The 6,688-nt window shown below is 41.2% G+C and overlaps 1 long non-coding RNA gene across 1 annotated transcript; it reads left to right on the plus strand.

The window, feature by feature from the left end:
• Nucleotides 1-2,033: 2,033 nt before the first annotated feature.
• On the plus strand, nucleotides 2,034-6,308 carry LOC115184141 (uncharacterized). Its single transcript, XR_003874209.1, has 6 exons — nucleotides 2,034-2,826; nucleotides 3,332-3,678; nucleotides 4,291-4,344; nucleotides 4,488-4,568; nucleotides 4,725-4,799; nucleotides 5,377-6,308. It is a non-coding gene; the product is annotated as an uncharacterized LOC115184141 (long non-coding RNA).
• Nucleotides 6,309-6,688: the final 380 nt, after the last annotated feature.

Genomic DNA, 6,688 nt, shown 5'->3' on the forward strand with positions numbered 1-6,688 from the left:
CTCAAATATCACCTTGAGGAAGTAAAAACCAACTGATGATGGGACACCCTGAGGAGAAAGGTGCATGACAGAGGTATAATGTATAATATCAAATGTACAATATCATCACCCAGGAAGAACACGCACAGCACAGAAAAGGGAGAAGAAATTAGAGGCCTCCCCCAAAACCCACCAGACAGAAAATCAGGTGACCAGCAGAGGTCACATATTGTGAGAACAGAGGTTAATCATAGTGATTTATACATTCAGCATGTTCTGGACATGTAGGTCATCACTCTAAGATATAAAAATCATTCATCACTGTGGTATGAGTATAAGAAAAACAGATAAGTTCAGAAAGGGAACATTTGTGGGCAAGTAAGGTGAACAATGACTAATCCTCATGTGAATATGTTTGTTCAGGGTGACTAATTCCCAGGGGTGCAACTTTCCTTGGGTTACATTTTTGTCCCCCCCCCCCATTTTTATCATTGGAATGTGATAAAAAAATGAGGCAGCAGTGTGCTTTAGGACCATGCGGATGCCTCTGGGCGGTCGGGTAGACTGTTTGGAGTGTTAATCAGACTGGATAAACCTTTTTTTTTTACTATGCCCCCCCACTTCTAAAACCAAAGTTGTGCCCCTGCTAATTCCTATGAGTCAGAAGAATGTTTAAGAGTTTAACCTTAACAGGGTTAAATAGGGTATTTCACTACAGGCAAACACTAGGCTACTTTTATTCATTGAAATTATAGCAGACTGGGACACCAACTGCCTAAATTGACCTCTTTCTTCCATCTCTTTATGCATTGACAAAGGCCTTGTGACTGAGACATGGCATGTGGCTGGCTGTATGTGTAGCTTTTACTCCTTATCACTCACTTTTCATCAGGACAGGTAGTTGTCACATTGTGACATATGGTGGGTCTGTCGCCTGGCCAAAAGTCCCAGCGGAATGTGACATGAGATGTGGTGTTATCAGCGGGTGTAAGGCATATTTGTGGAGGGGATATGAACACGACATTTTGTTATAGGGAAAGGCACGAGGGCTCACACAGAGAACGGCTAAACGCACTCTTCTTCGGGTGATTGAGTTGACTCGCTGTGGTTGTTGGTGGTGGTAGATACGCCCAGTATGCAAGGTGTTTCAGGATCGCATGAGAGCGTTCAGCGTTTCTGTTTCAACGCCCGCCTTCGTTCATTATAGAGCTCACTCGCTAGTCACAGACTTGATACAGCGTTCACAGCAGTAGATTTTAGTTTTAGTTTAGAACCTATTAACGTTATATATTAATGTTACCTACACGGATGCGCTCTCTATATCAGAACTCTCCTTCCCTCCCTAGTAGATTGATAGCCTGTATCTGTATGCCCAAAGAGATAATACCGGTGTGTGTTAAAGGTATAGTGTTGATGTCATGTCAGTGAGTAAGCTATGGGGATGAAGGCGAACGGAATGGTCACTCAGACATGTTTGATTGATTTACATTGTTAATAATAGGTAGAAAGATTGAAAAAAGTGATAAAATAAGCGAAATATAATAATAACGATATATTATTATACACAACCCTCTAGCCAATTGTATTATTACACACTAGTCCCCACTCCCTTCTGGTGTAGCAGCAGCTACACTTGAAGGTGCGCACTGCAGGTGAGCGCTATCCTTTCAGCACCACACTGTCCTTACGCACGGCAGTAACATTTAACCTGGGCGTTGCCTTTATCGAAAGACACCTGATGTCGTGTCAATTATCGTTATATAGGCCTGCTATAATTTGAACATCCGATAAACGAAGGAGTCTTGGCAACATTTGTTACTGGCTGTCATGAAGACTCCATAAACACAAATAAAGAGACACATGGGAAAAGTTTCAAACAGGTGAAGGTTTTGCAACAAATTGATAAGTAGGCTATTGGTCATCATCTAATAAATCTCAATTTTCATCCAATAGTTTGAAACCAATGATGAGCGTTTAGGGGGAGGCAGGTCAGTGAAACCAAGCCAATTACACAATGAGGCTTTACTTAGATTGAGTTGTACCAACGAAAGTAAACAAAACGAATCTTAACCCGGGCGAATGCTTCAGTTCACTTGTTCCTCTCAGTCCGTTGGTATCTATTATTGAATCGATGTTGGAATTACGTAAATAATATAATAATTACGAAAGCTTGTGTCATGGTGGGTAATTGTATTGTATTTCAGTTTATTTGTTATTGATTTGTAAAGTGACGAGGTTATTATGAGTATATTCAAGACGAGATGCGGTTATCTGTGAACATTCACATCGGTCATTTGGAATTTCAGTTCAAGGAAACAATTAAAAAAAGCTTCCTGGTAAGCGCGTATTGCAGATAGGCTATAAGTGGAGTGACGAAAAAGGGAGAGCGCAAAGAAATTGACAAGGCAGAGCGGATGATCGGGAAATTTGAGTGATATTTCCTATTTACGCCATTCTAATTGAAGACATGGTGATCCTCGAGGGACAGCTCCTTACGTATGAGAGCGAGAATAAAAAGTGAGCGGCACCCTGGCAAACAACCTGAGACTTCATCAAGGCGCACACAGAAGTTAGCCTATAGGCTATATGGAGCAGACCTTTTAATTACTTTTCCATTCTCTCCCATCAAGTCGGTCAAGGAAGGATCAGATGACCGCACTTGCAGCCCAAATACACTTCTTATAAAAACTGATGATTCTCTCCTTTCCTCTGTGGTCGTGTTTTAAATCGTGGAATGGTATGGGGCAGAACGGTGCCGAAGACTGAGTTATCCGGCGCGGTTCAATAGCGTTGGCATTAAAACATCGACGGATTTACTGGAGGATATTAGAAACGGAGACAAAACAGGTAATTTCACAGTTTTCCATCGGACTTCTCTCTTTCTCTCTGACACTTTCTCAAGTGCACAGCATTCTGATTAACTATAGCACTTTATTTCATAAAGGCAACATTACTGTCCCATATAAGCAGAACTTTTGGAATTGCTATAAGGAATTGTAAGAAAAAGTCTATTTTGTTTGAATAAACAAATATGGATCGATTTGACCAATGAAAGTTGGTTCTTCGCCTGTTGATCTCCTACAGAAAGTAGACATCCTATTTGCTTGCACCAATGGGTGTGAATAGGCTATATCAAATAAAATAAAATTGTATTTCACATGCTTCTTAAGCAACAGGTGTAAACTAACAGTGAAATACTCTGTTTGAGAGGACAGGATATATAGGCATGGTAGATGTGGGGTTATATAATGTAATCATTTATGTTGGAGAAATGCTGAAGATAAGAACACAATGTAATGATTCTGTGCGTCAGAGGACTTCATTTGTGACCCCCAAGTCTTAACTCTTGCAGGGGTCTCGTTAAACTCACGGCAGCGTCAGAGAGGGAGATAGATCCCTTTCCTCAGCCTGCGGTAGCAATGAGCGGACTGTGCAAGCCTGTAGTTATGGGACTCATATTGCTGATCTGCAGTACTACCAGCCACTGTGAGGAGAGCGCGCCAGCCACGGCTCCCACGGACGCGAGGAACGACAAGAGCCTACTCAGGCGGATTGCAGACATAGTGAAGCACGTGGAGGAAAGCCGCGGTGAGAACGGCACGAACGCAGCATCGCAGTCAACTTCTAGGAGAGAATCCCCGGATGAGACAAAACGGGATATACGAAACCTCAAAACAGATAGTGGCGATCAAATTATTGGTGAGTTCGCACATTGACAGCTGGGCGTTACCATGAACTCCAAAATATGTTGTATAACAGTCTTAAGTGGTGGTGTAAAAAGACCACCACGGAATGTAAAGCGCTATGCGGGTACTGGGTGCACATCGTTCAAATATGTTATGCCTTGGGAATTTAGAAGTTGCTGAATCTTAAGAAAGTGATTTACATTTGACATTTTAGTCATTTAGCAGCAGTGGCGGTTCTAGACCATTTCAACTGGGGGGGCCAAGCTGGGGCCAGTTGTACTGTTAGAGGGGCCAGTTACATTAGACGTTATTGTTGTCATATCGTTTTCTTCACTGCATTGCAGGCATTAGCAGGCAAAAGACCATGTTCATAATCATTAGTGTTCTGCATTGCCACTGTCTAATAACTAATGTAAAAAAAGAATGACAGCAAAAATGTGTTATGTAAAAATGATTTCATACTCCACATTTAGGGGGGCCACAAGGGGGTCCAAAATTGTTGTCACAGGGGCACTGCCCCCCGAACCGCCCCTGTTTAGCAGATGCTCTTATCCAGAGCGACTTACAGTTCGTAACACACTTTGATCTCCTGTTCTGACCCCCTGCCTTCTTTTTTGTCTTTCAGAAATATTTCCTAGAGATCTCAGAAAGAAAGAAAAGTTTTTAAAACACTTAACAGGTGAGATATACATCATATGATGTGTGTGTGTGAGAGAGAGATTTGAGTGCGGTGGGTCAAGATGTAAAGGACAAGAAAGGGAGAGAAAGGTGATAGTAGTTGGTCTGCTCTGCTTTAATTCAAAGGCTTTCTCTGTCCCTCAGGTCCTCTGTATTTCAATCCCAAATGCAGGAAGCACGTATACAGACTATATCACAACACCAGAGACTGCACGATACCTGCATGTAAGTTCCTCAACCTCTTCAAATGACAAAGAGTACATTTTCCCTGGATTTAAAGCAGTGTTTATAGGCACATCACATGTGTTATGTATAAGGGAAGGCCTAGTACTGTCTCCCAGGCATTCATTCATCCCTCCATTTCTTTTCTTTCCTTTTAAGACTTCAAAAGATGCGCACGGCTTCTCACACGCTTAGCTGGGAGCCCACGATGTACAGAAGGGTAGCAGAAATCAAGTAAGTGTGCATATCATTTTTTTAAGAGTTTTTCCTAGTCAGGTCACATGGTCTGGAAGAGAGCAGGGCCCTAAGTATTGTGTATGTTTGTTTATGGCTGAGGTCCTTGTCTATTCAGGGAAACTAACAACAGTCTAATGGGCTTCACACAGGTCAAACAGAAAGTGTTAATCAAATACACCTGTTACATGTATAATAATATGCATTGTTAAACCTGGCACAAATCAATGGTACTTTTCCCACATAAAAAATACTTGTTGCAAAAGTGAAATGTGACCTAAAACACCTGGCCAAGGTAACCCACACCTCACATGGTTTCAATTCACTGTGTAGAGTCATAGCATTAAGTTGAAAGGAAGAAGTTAAGTCATGTTAAAATGTCTTTCTCAGCCTTATAGGTAGATCTAATCAGTGCCATGCACGGTGTCCACACACTTTTTGGCGCACAGCATGAAATGCAGATCTGTAACAAATCATGTTTCTTTCTCCATTTTTCATGGTACTTTTGGAGAGGAAAGAATTTCCGGGCGCTGCCAAGTACGAGAGAGCACTAAATTTCACTTCCTCTCTCTCGCAGGTTGAAGCCAAACCAGAGCTGTCCAGAAGAGAGAGCCCTGAAAAAAAGTGCCTTAGACAACAACAGGGAAACCAAACAAACTCGAACCAGTCACGTCCGCCATTACGCAGTGTCCGTCACCAGAGTTCACTATTTTACAAAGGCATGGATTACCACCCACAGGCCTCCCTGGACCCTACACAGTCTGTGGTCACTGCGGGTCTTGACAAGAGACTATACAGAAGATACAGGTGAAGGGAAAAAATGGCAGCAACCACAGATTTCGTGGTTATTATTGTCCTGCTGGCTGGACAAACTCTACTTTCTTCTTTCTTTCTTGGTTTTTACCAAAAGAGAAAAGGGATTGCTTTTGTTTGTTTTTAACCCCCCCCCCCCCCAAAAAAAAACAACAACAATTGAAATCAATCAAATCTTTTGGTTGGGTTGCGACATGCCTTTTTAGGTTGTATTTATGTTGTGGTTCGGCGTCATATCTTTGTCAGCAGCACTACCTATTAGTGGATAAAAGGCTATCTCGGACATTCTCTCACCTACCTGTGACCACACTGAAACATATGATTAAATTATTAACTGCATGACAATATCCTTGCCTTTTTATGTCTTTGTAAGACATGTATTAAAACAAGAGACACTATATATTAGGCACTGGTTGCAGTCAGAAGTTGTGTGTAAGAAGAAACCCTCCTGTGAGTCTGAGTGTGGTAGTGTGGTACATAGTATATTTATATATTCAAGTTGTCATATGTTTTCCTCTGTATACAGTATGTATAAACATTCTAACCTGAGTGCAATATGTACATATTGTAAAAAGCATAAAAGGAATCCACATAACGACCATAAATTAAAGTGTTTGACGTATATTAACTTGGTGTTAAAAAATATAAAAAACATGAAATATATTTAAATAAATTATAAGATTGGTACAAATATGAGCGGCCTCTCTCTGTTGTTTCTTAAAGTACGTGGTGCTGTTCATCACTGACTATAACAGGCAATATGATTCAATTGGAATCTATAGGAATCCAGTAGGTTGCACAGGTCTCTGGCTTCCTCACAGTTCTAGATTAATACACTGAACTAAAATATAAATGCAACATGTAAAGTGTTGGTCCCATGTTTCATGAGCTGAAATAAAAGATCACAGAAATTGTTGTACACAGATTTGTTTACTGTTAGTGTGCCTTTTCTCCTTTGCCAAGATAATCCATCCACTTGACAGGTGCGGCATATCAAGAAGCTGATTAAACAGCATGATCATTACACAGGTACACCTTGTGCTGGGGACAATACAAGTTAAAAATGTGCAGTCTTG

Source organism: Salmo trutta, chromosome 1 (assembly GCF_901001165.1).
Source record: "Salmo trutta chromosome 1, fSalTru1.1, whole genome shotgun sequence".
NCBI classification, from domain to species: Eukaryota; Metazoa; Chordata; class Actinopteri; order Salmoniformes; family Salmonidae; genus Salmo; species Salmo trutta.